Consider the following 22,079-nt stretch of genomic DNA (forward strand, 5'->3'; position numbering starts at 1 on the left):
TATGTGGCAGGTGGTGCTTAACACCCATCCTCTGCATATATGTATTCTTGTGGTTTTCTGGGTGGGCATTCAATCCACACCACTAGAATTGTGACTGAACTGTCACTGACTGCTCATGGTCAACTACTGATGTTGGTAGGACAGTCTCCAGATGACATCATCACTGTGCAGCGAATTACAGTGTTCAGGATGATCAGGAACCCTTTCTACCAGTCTTGGGTGTTATGACCTGGTAGTGACAAGAGGTTAAATCAATAGGCTGCAGGAGCAGGAACACACAGCGACTGGCAGGAGGACCTGTTGGCGCATCATCGAGGGCTGGATACAAGAGCATGGAAGAGATAGCCGGCTCCTGATAAATAAGGAAGGGAATATGGCGGTGCAGACTTCGGTTTGTGGCAGAAGACTAAATTTGGTGAACAGATATGCAGAGTTGTCTCCAGAAAACATACTTAACAGGTAAGAGGGGATTCAAAAAAGTACTGGGAGCCTGATATACCATCTTCTGGCATCTCTTACCCACTCATTTAAGTGGTTGTAAACCCATTACAACCACTTTAACCTACAGGCAAGCCTAGATTAAGGCTTATCTGTAGATGGTTGTAATATCTCCCAGACCTGCATGGTCTAGGAGATATTTGTAAATTGCCGTACGGCATTTTCTTCTGCACATGCGCCGGAGTTAGAAAGGGCAAGCTATGCTGTTTCTAGCTTGGGTCATGCCGTGTGTGGGAGTGAAGTCATGCAACTCTGGCCAGTCACAGAGCCGGAGTTTGTGGCCCCGGAAGGAAGAGGGGTGAAGAATGGACGCTCGCTACTAGCGAGGAAGACAGGGACATTGCGGGCTTCTCCTGCAGGTAAGTGTCACCTAATGGGCTACTATGCTATGCATAGTAGCCCATTATGCTTTACCTTTGCAGGGAAACAAAGAGGAAGTCACACCCATCAGGGTTTACTTCCTCTTGAAACAGCTATGTTGTAGCCCCCATCTTTCTTCTTTGTCAGGAGGTATTCTGTGAAAATGCATGCTCAGGGCCCTTCTCTCAATGGGAGGAGATCTGCTAAAATTGGTGCACACAGAATCTGGTGTAGCTGTGCATAGTAACTAACTAGCTTCTAACTTCAGCTTGTTCAATGATGCTTTGACAATAAAACCTAGAAGCTGATTGGTTACTAGAGTTGGGCGACCCGTTTGGCCCAAGCATGAGTTCGGACTGAACATTGATTGTTCGAACGCCCGAATTATCAGGGCGTTTGATAATTTGTTCGGCCCGCCGAACGACCACAATGCACTGTGTCGCAGCACTGTGCATTGGAATAATAAAAATAAGTTGCGCTGAATATGAAGAGATCACAAATCAAGTGACATATGGTGCAATAAATAAACAGTGAACGTTCAAAATTCATAAACACAAAATATGTGTACATAAAAAACAAGTGATAGGAAACAAAGTTGATGGATATATAAAAAAATTTTTTTAAAAGAATAAAAAATACATGAAAACTATCCATTAAAATAAAATGAATAGGAATAAAAAATCCATCGATATACAAAGTACCAAGGGTTGTCCACCTTCACCAACAGAGGAGAAGAGAAGGGAAGGATCCTAATCTGTAGAAAAGAAGCCACTCTATAAGTGGGAACCCTTACCAGAACAGACGGACCCCCTCTGCATTGGAACCCCGATTGGCTGAAGCAATGAAAGCTTTGCCCAATAAGAGCACAGAGCACTGTCAGAGCAATGATTAGAGAAAGTAATGATGACTCTATCCAATCATGGCTCATTGCTCTTAATCCCGCCACACACTATAAAAAGATTCTCCTCATAGTGGCCATTTGCAGTGTGAGAGCACTAGGCCTCCTCTGTAACTCTAAACATGTAACCTGTAAAAAATTTTAAAGCATCACCTATGGAGATTTTTAAGTACTGAAGTTTGGCGCCATTCCACAAGTGTGTGCAATTTTAAAGTGGGACATGTTGGGTATCTATTTACTCTGCATAACTTCATCTTTCAAATTATACAAATAAAAAAGGTCAGGCTAACGTTCAGTGTTTTATTTATTTATTTTCTTTCCCCCCCAAAAAAAAGCCTTTGAAAAACTGCTGCGCAAACACCATGTAAAATAAAAAGTTGCATCAACCACCATTTTATTCCCTAGGGTGTCTGCTAAAATATATATATATATATATATATATATATATATATATATATATATATATATATATATAATATGTGGGTGTTTTGAGTAATTTTTCTAGCAAAAAAAAAGAAAAATTATGATTTTTACATGTAGGAGAGAAGTGTCTGCATTGGCCTGGGTGGCAAGGGGTTAATTAAGTAATATACAAATAATTATTATATGATGATTTTAAGGTAATTTACTATAGTTGCAAAAAACTGTGCTCAAGCAGGTGGCTTAACAGACAAATTACTGAAGTTTGAAGTTCACTTCCAACCAGTAATTTCACAGTAAATAGATAATTAAAAAAAAAAAATATTATGCTATAACATATAGCCAGCAGTGTAAGCCAGGCCTTTAGAGCACATGCGCCTATGATGTCATTGGCTACATGCACTCTGAATATATCCTAAACGGTGCGCGGTAAGCCTTATTATAGGCTGATCTGTAGGTACAAGTGGTCAGGGCTGGTACCTCTGGAAGATTTACCCCCTCCTCCCCTTCATGACCAGACTATCTTTTGCTATTCATCACTGCATCACTTTAGCTGACAATTGGGCGGTCATGCATCTCTACACTCAGTTTAAATGTATATTATTTTTTCCACACAAATCAAGCTTTTTTTTGGTGGTATTATTTTTTGCGCTATAAACAAAAAAAAGACTGACAATTAAAAAAAAAAAAAAATCTTTCTTACTTTCTGCTATAAAACATATCCAATAAAAAAAATGTTAAAAAATCTTCATAAATTTAGGCTAATATGTATTCTGCCACGTTTTTGGTAAAAGAAAAATCCCAATAAATTTCCACTTGCCTGCTTGAAATTGGCGAGTTGAAAAGTGCCAGCATGGAACTGCATGTGGGGGGGGGGGGAGGGGTGCGCACGGCCGACACCAGATCAGATGTACAGCTTTCCTCCTCCTGGTGCAGCAGGTCTGTCCCTCCCATAGGATCACAGCACTGTGTAAACTAACAATTAATTTTCCTCGATTAATCGTTAATTTTTTTGATTGATCAAAATTATTTTGATCGGTAGGCTGCCTGCCCTGGGGCCGCTTTGGGCCAAGCTGTGGCTGCAGTGCAGCGCTCCCCTCCCTCCTCCTCCTCCACTATACGTCATACACAGTCTGCGTGCATCTCCTGCTGTGTGTCTCCGAGCTGTTGCCTGTTGTCTCCTAGATCAGCTCGTGTGATAGACAGAACACTGCATCTATCACACGAGCTGATCTAGGAGGAGGGTGGAACTTTTCTCACAGCGCGGCCAAACTTTTCACACTCTGCTTGGAGACACACAGCAGGAGATGCCCGCAGACTGTGTAATCCAGGCACAGGCACTGACTACAGTGAGGCCACGATTGTGGGCATGATGAGACAGCCTTATGGGCACGGTGAGGCTGTGATTATGGGCATGGTGAAGCTGCTATTATGGGCACAGTGAGGCTGTGATTATGGGCATGGTGAGTCTGCGATTATTGGCATGGTGAGAATGCATTATGGGAACAGTGAGGCTGCGATTATGGGCACGGTGAGGCTGCGATTATGGGAACAGTGAGGCTGCGATTATGGGCATGGTAAGTCTGAGATTATGAGCACGGTGAGGCTGCGATTATGAGCACAGTGAGGCTGCGATTATGGGAACAGTGAGGCTGCGATTATGGGCATGGTAAGTCTGAGATTATGAGCAAGGTGAGGCTGCAATTATGGGCATGGTGAGGCTGTGATTATGTGAACAATGAGGCTGCGATTATGGGCACAGTAAGTCTGAGATTATGAGCACGGTGAGGCTGCGATTATGGGCACAGTGAGGCTGTGATTATGGGCATGGTGAGGCTGTGATTATGGGCACGGTGAGGCTGTGATTATGGGCACGGTGAGGCTGAGATTATGAAGTGTGATGTCCTAGCCATGCCCCGCTATGTCCGGCTTCGGCTGTTGCCATAACAGCGGTGCTAAATCAGCTAAAAGTAGTTGGATACGTATGTGCATTATAATTAAAAAATGTAATTAGTTGATTAATCGAACATGACAGTTTTAATCAGTAGCAGCCCTACAGAAAATCAATCGATTTTATGCTAACTGTACAGTAAAACCACTTATTTGTTGACAGAACAGTTCTAATTTTATTTAGAAGGTCAATATTTTAAATCCACTTAAATCATTCCCTTCTAGGTGAACAACAAGGATATCCAACAGAACTCACACTTGCAAATAGGGAACATGATCAGCCAACTATTCCAAATACATACCCCATATACCCTGCAAGAGAACTGGAATTTTAACAAGAGGGAAATAAAATAAATAAATAAAATGAATGTCTACTATTCATACTATTAATTTATTCTTTTTTTTTTCTATTAAAAAAGGCGTAGACATGCGTAATAAATGCAAAGAGCACGATGGACATAAAGAGCAGGGCGCCCATCTACTCCCTATGTAGCAGCTGCATATCCTGCACCATCAATATCTTTTAGGGACAGATTGAAATTATGATTCTGATAAAGGAGATCCATTCACATGCGACAAAAAAAAATAATAATAAAAAAAGAAGAAAGGAATGCCTTGCGAATAGTTGAAAATGCTGAATCAGCTCTATTGGGCAATAGGGATGGCCTAAGGCATTAAATGATAACTGCCTATCTTGGTCTTGCTAATCCAATTCTGCAAACACTTTTGTCCAGCAAGCTAACAACTTACCTCAACTAACCAGACTGAACTGAGTGGGAGAGCTGTTCTAATGTGTTTTATATGCAGAAGAACAGATTTATTCCATAGCCGTAGCGAAATTACATGACATATTGAATGCAATTTGTGTGACCCAATAGCAGCATACAAACACTGATTCTAAAATCCTTTTCAGAACCCCTAACCAAAAGTGAGAATTATATGCAAAGTCATTATGTCTCAAACTCCTACTAACAGTTTAGATGAATCAGAACACAATAGTCTTGGGGGGAAGTTTTGTTGAGCCTTGTCGCCTTTGATTATGTCCAGACGGGTGAGTATCTTTCCCTTTTTCAATCTTATTTATCCAATGTTTTTTACATTGTTTTTATGCTTTGTCTCAATGTATTATCTGTTTCCTAGACGTTCTCCTCCTGAAGAAGAGGTTTATACCGCAAAACCGGTAGAGGATAATCTTATACTCTACCGCAACATTGGCTCTACGGGGGAACTCGTTAGTTGCCATTGATTTGTGGGGTATTTTTTAATATGTCTGTATGTTTTTTTTTTTATGAATTGTATTAAAGTTTGATTTTTTTTTCACAACAACCACTGGGTCATTGTATCAGTACTGTGATAATCCATCAACCATTCTAGGTGTCCTTGCTGATGCTGACCAATACACAACTGCCCCCACATTTTCACCTTCCCAATTTCCCATACCTTAATTTGCATGATGGTACGATTTTATCTTCCATTTGATTATTAATATCTCAAGTTATACTCAAACTTTATTGATCTACTATGATCTACTAACAGTTTTGATGAATCAGAACACAATATTCTAAGTTGGAGAAGTAAAATTAGAAAAAGATAAACATAAAACTATTTTTCTGAAATAAAAAACTGATAGTTGGCATGTGCGTATGTATTCACCCCCCTTTGTTATGAAGCCCATAAAAAGCTCTGGTGCAACCAATTACCTTCAGAAGTCACATAATTTGTGAAATGATGTCCACTTGTGTGCAATCTAAGTGTCACACGATCTGTCTTTACATATACACACCTTTCTGAAAGGCCCCAGAGGCTGCAACACCTAAGCAAGAGGTAAAACTAACCAAACACTGCCATGAAGACCAAGGAACTCTCCAAACAAGTAAGGGTCCTTTCACACGGGGCGGATCAGTTCTGATCCGCCCCGTGGATATCCGTTTGCTCAGCAGGGATCACTCCGTCGATCCCCGCTGAGCAGGGAGATGACAGGTCCGTCTCTGCACACTGTGCAGGGACAGACCTGTCACAGCGCCGCTCTCCCCTATGGGAGATCGGATGACGACGGACTGCAGTGCCCGTCGTCACCCGATCCGATCCGCAGATGGATGGAAAAATAGCTTTTTCCTCCGTTACACTTTTTCGGATCGGAGCGGGTCGGATGTCAGCGGACATGTCACCGCTGACATCCGACGCTCCATAGAGCTCTATGGAGCACCCGTTCAGGTCCGCCTGAAAAACTGACAGGCGGGCCTGAACGGAACGTCAGTGTGAAAGGGGCCTAAGGGACAATGTTGTTGAGAAGTACAAGTCAGGTTTAGGTTATAAAAAAATATCCAAATCTTTGATGATCCCTAGGAGCACCATCAAATCTATCATAACCAAATGGAAAGAGCATGGCACAACAGCAAACCTGCCAAGAGACGGCCGCACAAAACTCACTGACCGGACAAGGAGGCCATTAATCAGAGAGGCAGCACAGAGACCTAAGGTAACCCTGGAGAGTTCCACAGCAGAGACTGGAGTATCTGTACAATAAGCCATATGCATTGGGCTTTATGGCAGAGTGGATAGAAGAAAGCCATTACTTTCAGCAAAAAACAAAATGGCACTATTTGAATTTGCAAAAAGGCATGTGGGAGACTCTCAAAATGTATGGAGGAAGGTGCTCTGGTCTGATGAGACTAAAATTGAACTTTTTGCCCATCAAACAAAGCGCTATGTCTGGAGCAAACTCAACACATCACATCACATCACCCAAAGAACACCATCCCCATTATGAAACACAGTGGTGGCAGCATCATGCTGTGGGGATGTTTTTCAGCAGTCAGGACCAGGAACACAGGTCAGAGTTGAGGGAAAGATGGATGGTGCTAAATACTGGGATATTCTTGAGAAAAACCTGTACCACTCTTTGTGTGATTTGAGGCTAGGATGGAGGTTCACCTTCCAGCAGGACAATGACCCCAAACACACTGCTAAAGAAACACTTGAGTGGAAACATGTAAATGTGTTGGAGTGGCCTAGTCAAAGCCCAGACCTCAATCCAATAGAAAATCTGTGGTCAAATATAAATATTGCGGTTCACAAGCGCAAACCATCCAACTTAAAGGAGCTGGAGCAGTTTTGCAAGGAGGAATGGGCAAAAATCCCAGTGGTAAGATGTGGAAAACTCGTAGAGACTTATCCAAAGCGACTTGGAGCTGTGATAGGCGCAAAAGGTGGCTTTACAAGGCATTGACTTTAGGGGGGTGAATAGTTATGCACATTTACTTTTACTGTTTTTTTTGTCCTATTTATTGTTTTTTTCACAATAAAAAATAAAAAAATCTTCCAGGTTGTGGGCGTGTTCTGTAAATTAAATGATGCAAATCCTCAAACATTCCATGTTAATTCCAGGTTGTGAGGCAACAAAACACAAAAAATGCTGGGGGGGGGGGGGGGTGAATACTTTTGCAATGTTTTTAATTGTTCAAGACATTGTTCAGTATCGGTACTGGTGTCAGCCTGTGTGAATATTTCTTCTGTGCTAACAATTTTATTCCCAGTGAAACTGAAAATATCCATAGTTGCTAGAAGATACTACCCAAGGTAGTGTGAATGATGGGTGTATATGTGAATGTGTGAAACACACCTGTGAATTCCTGCACTAAATAGGTTCGTTTTCAGTTGGTAATTGTAATCAGTTAAATATCTAATAAGGTTGCTGCTGTCAAAGTGACTGTTCTCAAAGCCAATCACCCATCTGAATATAGAACCAGGCAATCACTGGTTGTTAAGGGTGTTGGTGGCGGCTACTTAACAACCAGTCAATAGCAGAGCCAACCCCCGCAGTTATCCTTAACAATCAGCTATTCACTGCATAGGCTTTGCATTCAATTTAAAAACAATACATTTAAAATGCACTATGCAGTGTGAAAGAACTTTAATAGAGTGATGAGTACAGAGCCAGAAAACAAAAATAGAATATTTTATGTATATAGTCAGGACACGGCTGTCTCCCCATTGGTGGATACAAGCTGCTCAAACTCAGGGTCATCATAACCAATGCTCAAAAACACAAAGGACGAAGAAAACAAACACAGTGCTCTCCATAATAAAGTATTTATTGCTACAAAGTAATTACACTTATAACACAGATCATAGAGTGATGGCAGAAAAAAAAAAAAAAAGTCGTTTTGAATCAAACAAGACTAGACATGCGCACTGCCGAAAAATTAATTCGTTTTCATTTGCTGCTGCCACAACCAAGGTATCATCTCTTCAGGTGGCAGGTCTGTTAACGATGATGGTGGTCTCTGCGGCGGGATCACCATTGGCAGAGGGAGAGGGGTGCTTACCGGAGCCGTCGGCAGAGGTGGAGGCGAAGTCCTATCTGTGGCTGAGTATGGAGACGAGCGAGGCTAAGATGGTCCCCACCCATCTCCATACTATAGCGGGGCGGAAGCGAGTTCAGTTCTGCCCATACATCTTAACCACTTACAGACCAGACCACTTTTTGCAATTCGGCACTGCGTCGCTTTAACTGACAATTGCGCGTTCGTGCGACGTGGCTCCCAAACAAAATTGAGGGTGTGTTGTGTTTTTTTTTTTTTTCCCCCACAAATAGATCTTTCTTTTGGTGTTATTTGCTCACCCCTGCGGTTTTTATTTTTTGCGCTATAAACAAAAATAGAGCAACCATTTTGAAAAAAAAAACACTTTTTTTTTTTTTTTTTTTTACTTTTTGTTATAATAAATATCCCCCAAAAATATATAAACACTTTTTTTCCCTCAGTTTAGGCCGATACGTATTCTTCTACATATTTTTGGTAAAAAAATCGCAATAAGCGATTGGTTTGCGCAAAAGTTATAGCGTTTACAAAATAGGCATAGTTTTATGGCTTTTTTTCATTTATATTTTTTTACTAGTAATGATCAGCTTTTTTAAAAAAAAAATTTTTTTATTATTATTATTATTATTATTGTGACTGACATTACGGCGGACACATCGGACATTTTTGGGGACCATTGTCATTTATACAGCACTCGCTGCTATATAAATGCAGTGATTCCTGTGTAAATGACACTGGCAATGAAGGGGTTAACCAGTGGGTGGCAGTGTAGGGGTTAAGTGTTCCTAGGGGTGTGTTACTAACTGTTGGGGGCTGGGCTTTCATTTTAGTGAACACTGATCTCTGCTCCAATCACATGGAGCAGAGATCAGCGTCACTAGTTGCTAGGCAGAATGGGGAAATGCTGTTAACAACAGCATTTCCTCCATTCAGCCGCCCGTGAGACGATCGCGGGGGTCCCGACCGGCACGCGAGCGCTCGTGATAGCAGGGCAGCATTGAAGATTGGACTTACCTGTATGCAAATATGCCTGCCCGTGCCATTCTGCCAGCGTGCGTCGGTCGGGAACCGGTTAAATGGCCCTGTGAGGCATTTCTGCAATCGTTAGAGCGAGAGCAATAATTCTAGCCCTAGACCTCCTCTGTAACTGAAAACCTGCATTCTGTAGAGAAAATTTTAAACATCGCCTATGGAGATTTTTAAGGGTAAAAGTTTGGCGCCATTCCACGAGCGGGCGCAATTTTGAAGCGTGACATGTTGGGTATCAATTTACTTGGCATAACATTATCTTTAAAGAGCTAGTAAACCCTGATGGGTTTACTTCCTCTTTGATTCCCTGCAAAGGTAAAGCATAATGGACTACTATGCATCGCCAGTAGTCCATTATGTGTCACTTACCCGACACAGGAGCCAGCGATGTCACCGCTGTAGTCTGGGGCACCCATCTTCTTCCGGGTATCGCTGCTCCAGACACTCACAGCGCCGGAGCAGTGATGATGTCACTCCCGCGCACGGGAGTCGCCACTAACTGCATATCGCCGTAAGCGGCGTCATGCTGCTAACGGCGAGAGTGCACCTGCGCGCCGCTATCTACAGCACATGCGCTGTAGACAGCGGTCACTGTCTTTTAGTAAATCTCTCCTAAACCATGTAGGTTTAGGAGATATTTCTTGGACCTACAGGTAAGCCTTAATCTAGGCTTACCTGTAGGTCAAAATGGTTTGTAAGGGTTTACAACCACTTTAACAATATTAAAAAAAATTGGCCTAACTTTTACTGTTTTTTCATTCAAAAAAGTGAATCCTTTTTTTTCCAAAAGTGCGCTGTAAGACCACTGTGTAAATACAGTGTGATAAAGTATTGCAATGACCGCCATTTGATTCTCTAGGGCAGTGATGCCAAACCTTGGCACCCCAGATGTTTTGGAACTACATTTCCCATGATGCTCTTATACTCTGCAGTGTAGATGAGCATCATGGGAAATGTAGTTCCAAAACATCTGGGGTGCCAAGGTTCGCCATCACTGCTCTAGGGTGTTAGGGAAAAAAATGTATAATGGTTTTTGGGGGTTCTACGTAATCTTCTAGCAAAAAAAAGTGAGGCTCAGTCTTGGTGTTTAAAGCCCACTCTCTCTGCAGCCACACATATGCATGATTTGGGCAGCAAAAAGTTAAACTGAAAATACCAGTGTCATTGTGATGTATTTTTGATCTTTTACTGTCTTCCTAGTTTACCAAACCATATGGATTTGCTGTGGACGTTGGCTGTGGAACGGGGCAGAACACAAGAATTCTCTCTCCATACTTCAAGAAGGTTCTCGGAATTGACATCAGTGAGGCTCAGATAGAAGAGGCCAAGAAAGCCACGGAGTCACCAAATGTCACATACAGGTGGGGACATTCTAAACTTGTTTCATTGGTTACGTTCAGGGGAGGACTAGGAACATTTGGCCTGGGGGAGCACATCCAACCAAGTAGCCCCTTTCCTGATTAGAGTTGGGTGATCTTTTTGGGCCAAAGTTTGGCTGTTGGCCTGTTTGAGGAACATTCAAATTTTCCTCCACAATCTAGCTGCTGCTTGTGGCATGGAGCTGCAGGGAATTGGAATGTGTGCGATGACACGGGGGGGGGGCACATCTGGGCTTCCAGCCCCCGCATAGTGGCAGAACTCCAGGGCCCAGTCGCAAGTAACTCTGGTAGTTCCCTCACTGTTTGTGTATATATTGCCACTGGGCACTTGCATAGGCTCCGGGGGCGAGCACAGCGTGATGTCGTCGTTTTGCCCAGCCGTGCCATTCTGCCGCAGTAAAACTGCAGCAGCTTTTTTTTTCTCTGTGCATACTTTATAAACATACCAACCCCTTTGTGTCACCTGGGAAAGGATGAGGTAAAAAGTCAGAAGCACAGAGCCCAGGGTTGAGCTTTCAATCCAACCAGATGGTGTTGCTATTTAAAATCGAATCTGTTGTTCCTGCAGTGTCTGTCCAGCTGAAGAGGTGGCGGTTGGTGACGATTCTGTCGATCTACTAACAGCGAGTATTGCTGCCCATTGGTTCACCATTGAGCCATTTCTAAAATAGGTAAAAACAGTCTTTTGTTTGACTGCTGCCCCTTGTAAAATGTGCTGTATGTTACATACACCTGACCGCTGAATTCTGTACACTGTGCTGCATGTTAACATAATCCGGACTCCTGAGCAATGTGCTGCATGTTTAATACTGCAGACAGCTGTACAATGTATGCATTTTAGGTGCTCTATTCTGCCCCTGTACATTTGCCTACATAGCCTAAACTGCTATAGCTGTGCTGTATATTGCATATAGTGGATCACTGCAATCTGTTTGTTGTTGTGCAATACATACACCAAGCTAAACTCCAATAAGACAGGCCACAAGCTAAAAGCCTCTGCTCCATTGCTGTTTAATCCATTGACAGCATACATACTTGCATAGTTAGTAAGGTTGACTAAAGACACCAGTCCACATCCAGTTCAACCTGAGTGAGTGTCTACAACTGTCCCTATCCCTGTACATTGCACACTCACATCGGTCCCTACCCTCAAGGAGCCCACAATCCAAGGTCCCCATTCATATACTAGGGCCAATTTTGGACAGAAGCCAGTTAACCTACCAGCATGTCTTTGGAGTGTCGGAGGAAACCCACGCAGGCACAGGGGGAACATGCAAACTCCAGGCAGGTAGTGTCATGGTTGGCTGTCATCTTAGGGATGATGAGTGTACCATTTTAGGGGCGTGGCTTCTGGCAGGAGTTTTCATTGTGTGCTGTCAGTGGATCAAGAGTGGACTTCTGGGCTTGAGCACCCGGCTGGTATATAGGAGGTGGAGGATACGGGTTGCTTGTGAGCAATTATTTGGGTTGGGATCATTGAACATACAAAGGGCTGCACTCTGTACACTGTGCTATACGTTGCATTATCTTAACTGCTGCACTCTGAGCAGTGCTATATATTACATACACTGAACTGCTACTCAATATATTACATACACATCAGTGGGTTGTCGGCACCTGGGGCAAGGTAAATAATTTGCACTCTCTAACCTATGGACTCTATGTAGCAGTTTCTTCACTAGTACCATAGTAAGACCTGCCTGACCACTACACAGACCCTCTACAATGACCTTCCTCTTTGCCCTGCCCTCAACCATGTTCATGTCCCAGGGGCCAGAAACAAATCACTCGCCTCTTTCTGTCTCCTGAGTCCCATCCGGAGCATTGGAGAGAAACTGCATGCCAGCATAGACTTGGCTGGACAGCGAGGCAGGGCTCTAGAAGTGGCACTGTGCATGATGCACTCGTGCCCCACCCCATGGCCGCACATGACAACTTCATCACAGGGCAGTGGGCACTATGTCCGCTGCTTGTCCATCACAGAACAGCTGTCAGAACACAGTCTAAGTGGGGGGGAGAGAAGAGAAACGGGCAGGCCATCAGACGGGACAGTGTAGGGTAGTGACTCTGGATGGCAGGCATGTAATGCGCCCAAGGCCACATCCCCTCTGCCCCCTTACCACGCTACTACATACACTACTATACTTTTTATTTTTATCATAAATTTTTATTTATTTTTTCTCCTGAACTCTATATGCTAGAATATACTTAAATTCTTTTATTCCTTATGAAATCCAGTATTTCATCCTGTTCAGTGAAGGGGCACACTCTTGCTGATGTATATGATTTTAGAAGTCATTATTTCAGGTCGATCGGATTTTAAAGCCAGGAGGCTGCCTTGCTATCTTTACTTACTTCCCCACTATTAAAGTTCACTACAAGGACTGCTCAGATAAGATGACTGCGATCTTTGCAGAGGTAAGTACTGAATAGCTTTGTGTTTTTCAGTGTCCTTTGTCTTACATGTGTGAAAGTGCAGAGAAGGGCAACCAAACTGATAAGAGGCATGGAGGTGCTCAGCTATGAGGATAGTGTAACTAAATGTATTCTCTCTTAAAAAGGAGATTAAGGGGAGATATGATCAACATGTACAAATATGTTAAAAAAAACAAAACAAAAAAATTGCTGCCCCTCTAAATGTGCAAAAATCCTACCAAGCAGTGTAGCATGAGCGGTGCTAAATACTCAGTGAATATGCTAATACACACTCTAAACTCAAATGTATCCAATAAAGTATACACATAACATAAATAACATTGATTGTTACCAATTTAAACTATAATTGCAACAAATTATATGAATAAGTAAATGAAGTGTCTAGTCTTTAAACACAAAGTCCAACGTTCATTAGATGATGACCAATGAATCAATTATAATTCGTAAAGAGGAACACTCCTCCACCACACCGCCGTGACTGTGACCTCAATCCCCCTATGTGTACACACTCACCAGATGTTTATGCCTCACACTGCCTTGTTTGGCTATAGACCAGTGATGGCAAACCTTGGCACCCCAGATGTGTTGGAACTACATTTCCCATGATGCTCAACTACACTGCAGAGTGTATGAGCATCATGAGAAATGTAGTTCAAAAACATCTGGAGTGCCAAGGTTTGCCATCACTGCTATAGACGCTTAAACCCTCTTTTCACAGGGATGAAGTGTAACTGATCTTCAGGTGTCAGTCAGAGGCAAATATACAGCTCCCAATTAATCCTCTTTACACACTCCACATGTAAATGAAAAAAGCACAGCCTCTGGTGTAAAACCTTCACACTTTAATCTCATACAATTTCACTGCATTACTCACACGTGGAATATCAAAGGCACACCATAAACAAATTGCACAGCACTCCAAGACCAAAGTAGCTGGATAATGGATGGCCACAGCAGACCCAGGGCTTGCAAGATAACAGCTGTAAGGCTCGCCACTCCTTGTCCCAGCCCCCGTCAGTAGCCACTCTGTGTATATTGGTCAGTGTTCCGTGTCTACCTCAATGATCGTTCTGTAGCCATGCCCCCAACATGTTTCATCATAGAATTTACTTAATCATGGGATCCTATTTACACTATCGGAGGCTGTGCTATTTACATGTGGAGTGTGTACAGAGGATTAATCAGGAGCTGTGTATTTGCCTCTGAAACCTGTGAAAAGAGGGTTTAAGCGTCTATAGCCAAACACGGCAGTGTGAGTCATAAACATCTGGTGAGTGTGTGCACATAAGGCCGGCATGTCCAAAGTCCGGCCCGCGGGCCAATTGCGGCCCGCGGCCCGGTTTTGAACGGCCCGCCTGGTTATTTGGACATACATATCTTTTGTGGCCCCCGACGATCTCCCAGCGCCGGGGCCACAAAAGATATATATCAGCCGTCACTAAATGGCTGGACCGAGCGCTGCCAGTGTAGCAAGCGACAGCAATCACTGGTTTGCTGGGACCGCGGGTTTCCCCAGCAACCAGTGACGCTGCGCGCAAGCGCCCGCCCCCTGCTCCTGGCCGCGTCTCTCGGAGCTGAAGAGACACGGGCAGTAGGGGTGTGACGTCACGTGCGTGCCCCGCCCCCCTGCTGCCCGCGGTTCCCGGATCTCATCGCAAGGCAGCTTCAGTTGTGCCCACACTCCTGCAGTTAAGGTATGTGGGCACATTAGTTATCTATTAGTGATCAGTGTTGTGCACACTGTTGGGCATATTTTAAGGGGCTTTTTTTTGTAAAGGGCACGCTGATGGGAAAATTTTATGTTAAAGGTCACTCTGATGGGCACATTTTATTTTAAGGGACACGCTGATGGATATATTTTTTATGTGCACACTGATGGGCATGTTTTGTTAAGGTGCCCCTTAACAAAATATGCCCATCGATGTGCACATTAAAAATATACCCATCAGCGTGTCCCTTAAAATAAAATGTGCCCATCAGAGTGCCCTTTAACATAAAATTTTCCCATCAACGTGCCCCTTAACATAAAATAAGGGTCACGCTGATGGGCACCTTTTATGTTAAGGGGTAATCCGATGGACAAATTTTATTTTACGGGGCACGCTGATGGGTATATTTTTAATGTGCACATCGATGGGCATATTTTGTTAAGGGGCACGCTGATGGGTACAACAAAATGTGCCCTACAAAATATGCCCATCGATGTGCACATTAACAATATACTCATCAGCATGCCCCTTAAAATAAAAATTGTCCATCAGAATGCCTCCTAACATAATAGGTGCCCATCAGTGTGACCCTTATTTCATGTTAAGGGGCACGCTGATGGGCAGATTTTATTTTAAGAGCAACACTGATAGGTACATTTTATATTAAAAGGGGCACTTTGATGGGCAAATTTTAAGTTAAGGGGCATGTTTTGTTGTGTCCATCAGAGTGCCCCTTAATATAAAATGTGCCCATCAGCATGACACTTATTTTATGTTAAGGGAAATCCTGATGTGCACATTTTATGTTAAGGGGCACTGTGATGGGGACACCTGATGTAAAGGGGCACTGTGATGGGGACACCTGATGTAAAGGGGCACTGTGATGGGGACACCTGATGTAAAGGGGTACTGTGATGGGGACACCAGATGTAAAGGGGCACTGTGATGGGGACACCTGATTTAAAGGGGCACTGTGATGGGGACACCTGATGTAAAGGGGCACTGTGATGGGGACACCTGATGTAAAGGGGCACTGCGATGGGGACACCTGATGTAAAGGGGCACTGTGATGGGGACACCTGATGTAAAGGGGCACTGTGATGGGGACACCTGATGTAAAGGGGCACTGTGATGGGGACACCTGATGTAAAGGGGCACTGTGATGGGGACACCTGATGTAAAGGGGCACTGTGATGGGGACACCTGATGTAAAGGGGCACTGTGATGCGGACACCTGATGTAAAGGGGCACTGTGATGGGGACACCTGATGTAAAGGGGCACTGTGATGGGGACACCTGATGTAAAGGGGCATTGTGATGGGGACACCTGATGTAAAGGGGCACTGTGATGGGGACACCTGATTTAAAGGGGCACTGTGATGGGGACACCTGATTTAAAGAGGCACTGTGATGGGGACACCTGATGTAAAGGGGCACTGTGATGGGGACACCTGATTTAAAGAGGCACTGTGATGGGGACACCTGATTTAAAGAAGCACTGTGATGGGGACACCTGATGTAAAGGGGCACTGATGGGGACACCTGATGTAAAGGGGCACTGCGATGGGGACACCTGATGTAAAGGGGCACTGTGATGGGGACACCTGATTTAAAGAAGCACTGCGATGGGGACACCTGATTTAAAGGGGCACTGTGATGGGGACACCAGATTTAACTTGACAATAAATATTGTTGAAATGCTAAGGAAATTGTACATTTCTCATGTTTTTGATAGATATACAGTTACTACAATATTTCTGAGTCGTAGCACAGACTTGAGATTCGGACCTCGGCCCAAAGAAAATTTTGGCGACCGGACCTCCTTTAATTTTAATTCATTACCCCTGATATATATGCTTCGGAAGGTACAGGGAGGACAGGACCGAGCGCCGTACACAGGAGAATTTCCTGTTTATGGGCGGCCTCTGTAATAGGAAGTCCTTCTCCTGCACTGCCATTGGACGACTTTTCTGTCCATCAAAGGAGGCGGGACTTTCTATTAAAGAAGCCGCCATGTAAACAGGAGATTCTCCTTTGGCGCTCGTCAGTGCATTCCTGGCAATGGTGCTGCGTTCCTGGCAATGGTGCTGCGTTCCTGGCAATGGTGCTGCGTCCCTGGCAATGGTGCTGCGTCCCTGGCAATGGTGAGTCATTCCTGGCAATGGTGCTGCATTCCTGGCAATGGTGAGGCATTTGGAGAGGCATTCCTGGCAATGGTGAGGCATTTGGGGAGGCATTCCTGGCAATGGTGAGGCATTTGGGGAGGCATTCCTGGCAATGGTGCTGTGTCCCAGGCAATGGTGCTGTGTCCCTGGCAATGGTGCTGTGTCCCTGGCAATGGTGGGGGAATTCCTGGCAATGGTGGGGGAATTCCTGGCTATGGTGGGGGAATTCCTGGCTATGGTGCTGCGTTCCTGGCAATGGTGCTGCGTTCCTGGCAATGGTGAGTCATTCCTGGCAATGGTGCTGCGTTCCTGGCAATGGTGAGTCATTCCTGGCAATGGTGCTGCGTTCCTGGCAATGGTGCTGCGTTCCTGGCAATGGTGCTGCGTTCCTGGCAATGGTGCTGCGTTCCTGGCAATGGTGAGTCATTCCTGGCAATGGTGCTGCATTCCTGGCAATGGTGCTGCATTCCTGGCAATGGTGCTGCATTCCTGGCAATGGTGAGGCATTGGGGGAGGCATTCCTGGCAATGGTGAGGCATTTGGGGAGGCATTCCTGGCAATGGTGAGGCATTTGGGGAGGCATTCCTGGCAATGGTGCTGCGTCCCAGGCAATGGTGCTGCGTCCCTGGCAATGGTGCTGCGTCCCTGGCAATGGTGAGTCATTCCTGGCAATGGTGAGGCATTTGGGGAGGCATTCCTGGCAATGGTGCTGCGTCCCTGGCAATGGTGAGTCATTCCTGGCATTGGTGCTGCATTCCTGGCAATGGTGAGGCATTTGGAGAGGCATTCCTGGCAATGGTGAGGCATTTGGGGAGGCATTCCTGGCAATGGTGAGGCATTTGGGGAGGCATTCCTGGCAATGGTGCTGTGTCCCAGGCAATGGTGCTGTGTCCCTGGCAATGGTGCTGTGTCCCTGGCAATGGTGCTGTGTCCCTGGCAATGGTGGGGGAATTCCTGGCAATGGTGGGGGAATTCCTGGCTATGGTGGGGGCATTCCTGGCTATGGTGGGGGCATTCCTGGCTATGGTGGGGGCATTCCTTGCTATGGGGGGGTATTCCTGGCTATGGGGGGGGGCATTCCTGGCTATGGTGGGGGCATTCCTGGCTATGGTGGGGGCATTCCTGGCTGTGGTGGGTGTGTTCCTGGCAAAGGTGGGTCTCCAGATGTGCACTGATTAGGCTGCATTGGTGGGCACTGACCATTATTTTGCTTCACAGTTCTTTATTTAAACATTTTTTTTTCCTGAAACTTCCCTCTTAAAGTGAAGGTGTGTGTTATACGCCAATTAATACAGTATGTACAAATACGCCCAAGCTCATTTCTTCCCACACACAGCCACAAAGGCAAGAGAATTCTTGTTGGGCAGTGTATTAGAGCTCGAACGAACACACTTAGACCGAATTTTAACGATTCAAAGAATGTCAGGCAAAATGGTCGGCCCTCGCGCATGTTCAGTTCATCAAATCCGGCCCTCTTTGAAAAAAGTTTGGACACCCCTGACATAAGGGGACTGAAGTCACAGCGGTGTGGTGAAGTAGTGTTCCTGGAAGTCTTTATGAATTATAATTCACTGGTCACCATCTAATGACTCTTTGTGTTTAAAAACTGGACACTTCATTTACTTATTCATATAATTTGTTGCAATTATTCACGTCACAGGGTTTTGCTATTATAGTTTAAAGTGGTAACAATCAATGTTTATGTTGTGTATACTTTTATTGGATACATTTTGAGTTTAGAGTGTGTATTGGCATATTCACTGAGTATTTAAAACCACTCGTTCTACACTGCTTGGTAAGATTTTTGCACAAGCTCAGTAGATTGCTTTAAAAAAAAAAAAAAAAGGCTTGGATTTATTCCTAAATGACAGAATAACTGAGTACTGGCTAAGTGTTGGAAAAATTGTCTGTTTGAGAGGATCTAAAATATTGGGTACAACACTAGCCAGCAAAGATGGTAACAGCCTAAAGATATCCCTGGTCTATCAGGAAGTATGGGACCTAAAACGCAATAATTAAGTAAATAAGTATAGACCAATGTTAAACTTTTTTTTTTACATTTTATAATGTCCAGGAAAAGTCGTGAAAAAGTACCACTTAAAATCCAGTCTAATGAGTCCTAGAGATTTATCAGTTAGCAGGGAGTTCCTGTCTAGACTTTTCTAATGTGATTGTTCTCATGTAAAACGGCTACATTATAGACCTTCTCAATAAAATCTATCTTTTTAAGAGACACCCGATTATCAAAATCACTGGTTAGAGTACACTTCAATTTTAAGTCGGACAAATTGACACTGAAGTACCAATTTGAGCTAATTTTTATGATGGCAACTGTCGGGGGGGGGGGGGGGAGGGGGTGATTATACAAATTCCAATCCCTTGGTTTAAAAAATGTGCTGGTGATTAGTCTCAGCTCAAACCCTCAAGTCCAAAAATGTAATCCTATTGGCATGGGCCCCATGTGAAGATTATACCTTTATCATTGGAATTCAAGCGACTCATGAACTGTTCCAAAGATTCATGGTTCCCCTTCCATAGGAGAAGGTTGTCTATGTATCTGGCCAAGAGGACAAGCTTGGGCCTAGCACAGACCATATTCTCCTCCCATTTGGCAAAACTGGGGGGCAAATTTAACCCACATGGAAACATCCCTCTTGAATGTTAAACTGATCATTGAACCAAAAATAGTGTGGTGGCAAAAGTAAGAAAATTGAGGATAAAATGACATATCAGACTCCCTGGGTTTTTTTTTTTTTTTTTTCCTGCCTCTCAACCTAACTTGTGGGATATGCATGTGTAAAGTGGTGCAACATCCGCCGTAACTAAAACCCTCACAAGCCCATGTAATATTCAGTAATAATAATAATAAGTCAGATGGTGTTAGTATCTTTTAGATAAGAAGGTACCTTCTTGACTATTGTATGTAGATAGAAAGAAATTTCCTTCTGGGACGACAGCCATGTAGACCACTTTGATGCAGTGTGTGGCATATAGTCTGAGCACTGACAGCCTGGCCCCTCCAACACCGTATGTATGTTCCAGACCCTTATCCGAGCATGCAGCCTGGCAAGGCAGGAAAGGGTGGGAATGAGTGAGCACCCCCTCCCTCAAGCATAACAGGCCACATTCCCTCAACATGGAGGGGGGAGGAATGGGGGGGGGGGGGGCTCTGCCAATGGACTCTTCCCAACAGGCCTGAGCTGTAGTTGTGGGGGGCTTATATGAATTTGGAAGCCCCCTTTAACAAGGTGGGGGCCTCCAGATCCCTGCCCTTATGTGAATGTGTAGGAGTACATCATTCATCCCAAAAAAGCAGTAAAAAAAGCTGGTTTTGACAAGTGTGGGGTTTTTATATATTTATTTTTTTTTGAGAAGGAAACCTGGGGCAGTCTTCTCCCCAGAGCTGGCTTTCATTTCACTGCTTTTTGGGGTGAATGGGTAGGGGTACAATGTACACAATACCAATTCATATGGGGACTCATTTGTTAAAGGGGCTTTCAGATTCTGGATAAGGGTCTGGTATGTTTTTTGGTGGACCACATGCCATTTTTGTCTTTATTTTGGGGGTCCCTTCCAAACCCATATTTAGACCAGAAAGTCCTGGTATGGCCCTGGGGGACTCAACACTGTGTGTGTTGGGGGGGGGGGGGGGTTATGCAGTCGCGTAGATGTGAACTTATTGTAAATGCAGGTCAGTCATGAAGGAATTATTATATTGTCTCCTGTAAAGAGCCAGCTTTCACTTATGTTTCAGGTGGAAAATATTCTGGTCCCATATGGGCATGAGAAGATTCAACATCTCAGGAATGGATACAAGGATCTGTATGAATCCATCCCATACACTGACAAAAGAAGGTCCGACTGCATCTATATATCAATCATCCGATATGTGGTAATCTCTGTCATTCTGCCAAATTTTTTTTTTTTTTTTTGCCCATCCTGTGCCTAATTTACTATTATAACTTATCCTTCCTTTTTTTTTTTTTTTTTTGACATCAATCCATCTCTCCTCCATTGTCCTACCCAGAGGAGGGGAAAAACAGAGGAAGGAAAAACCCTGTCTCCTCCCAAATGCCCCTCACCAGCTGCATCTCAGACCATCTGATCCATAACACAGCATGGCCCAGAAGGGTTTATTCCACCCCTGAGAAGTAATACAGACTTTTTTTTTTTCTGCTACCTCCCCTTTTTCCAATTCATTATAGTGGGACAGTTAGACTGTTTCCAAAATCTAGGTGTCAATATTTTAGCTGCATTTAGCAAATGGGGAGTAATGCTTCTCTTATAAAACCTAGCAGATGGCATCCCATGAAAAAGAAAATTTTAATCAAGAGAATTCTATTCTCTAGGTATAAGTGTAATTTTCTTAATCCAAGGGGCTGTCTCCTCCCATAAAACCTGAATCTTTGGGCAATGCCACCATAAATGTGGAAATGAACCCCTTTTTGGTTACATCCCCTCCAGCAGTTAATATCCGCCTATGAATATATCTGAGCCAATCGAACCAATACCATGTTATGAGGAATAAAAGGGCCGGGGTGCAATTTTGTGTCATTTTAGACCCTTTTCAGGGGGAAAAGGGCTGGGGGTGCGATTTTGTGTCATTTTGGACCCATTTTGGGATAAAAGGGCCGGGGGTGCAATTTCAGTCATTTTGGACCCATTTTGGGGTAAAAGAGCCGGGGGTGCGATTTTGTGTCATTTTGGACCCATTTCGGGATAAAAGGGCCTGGGGTGCAATTTCGGTCATTTTGGACCCTTTTTGGGATAAAAGGGCCGGGGTGCAATTTTGTAGCATTTTGGACACTTTTTAGGATAAAAGGGCCGGGGGTGCAATTTTGGTAATTTTAGACCCATTTCCAGATAAAAGGGCCGGGGGTGCAATTTTGGTAATTTTGGACCCATTTCAGGAT

The 22,079-nt window shown here is 44.1% G+C and overlaps 1 pseudogene; it reads left to right on the forward strand.

Annotated features, from left to right (window-relative positions):
• Window positions 1-373: 373 nt before the first annotated feature.
• LOC143925652 (uncharacterized) lies at window positions 374-21,650 on the forward strand (annotated as a pseudogene).
• Window positions 21,651-22,079: the final 429 nt, after the last annotated feature.

This window comes from Lithobates pipiens, unplaced genomic scaffold, assembly GCF_037356315.1.
Source record: "Lithobates pipiens isolate NorthernLeopardFrog02 unplaced genomic scaffold, aLitPip1_a1.2 Scaffold_22, whole genome shotgun sequence".
NCBI classification, from domain to species: Eukaryota; Metazoa; Chordata; class Amphibia; order Anura; family Ranidae; genus Lithobates; species Lithobates pipiens.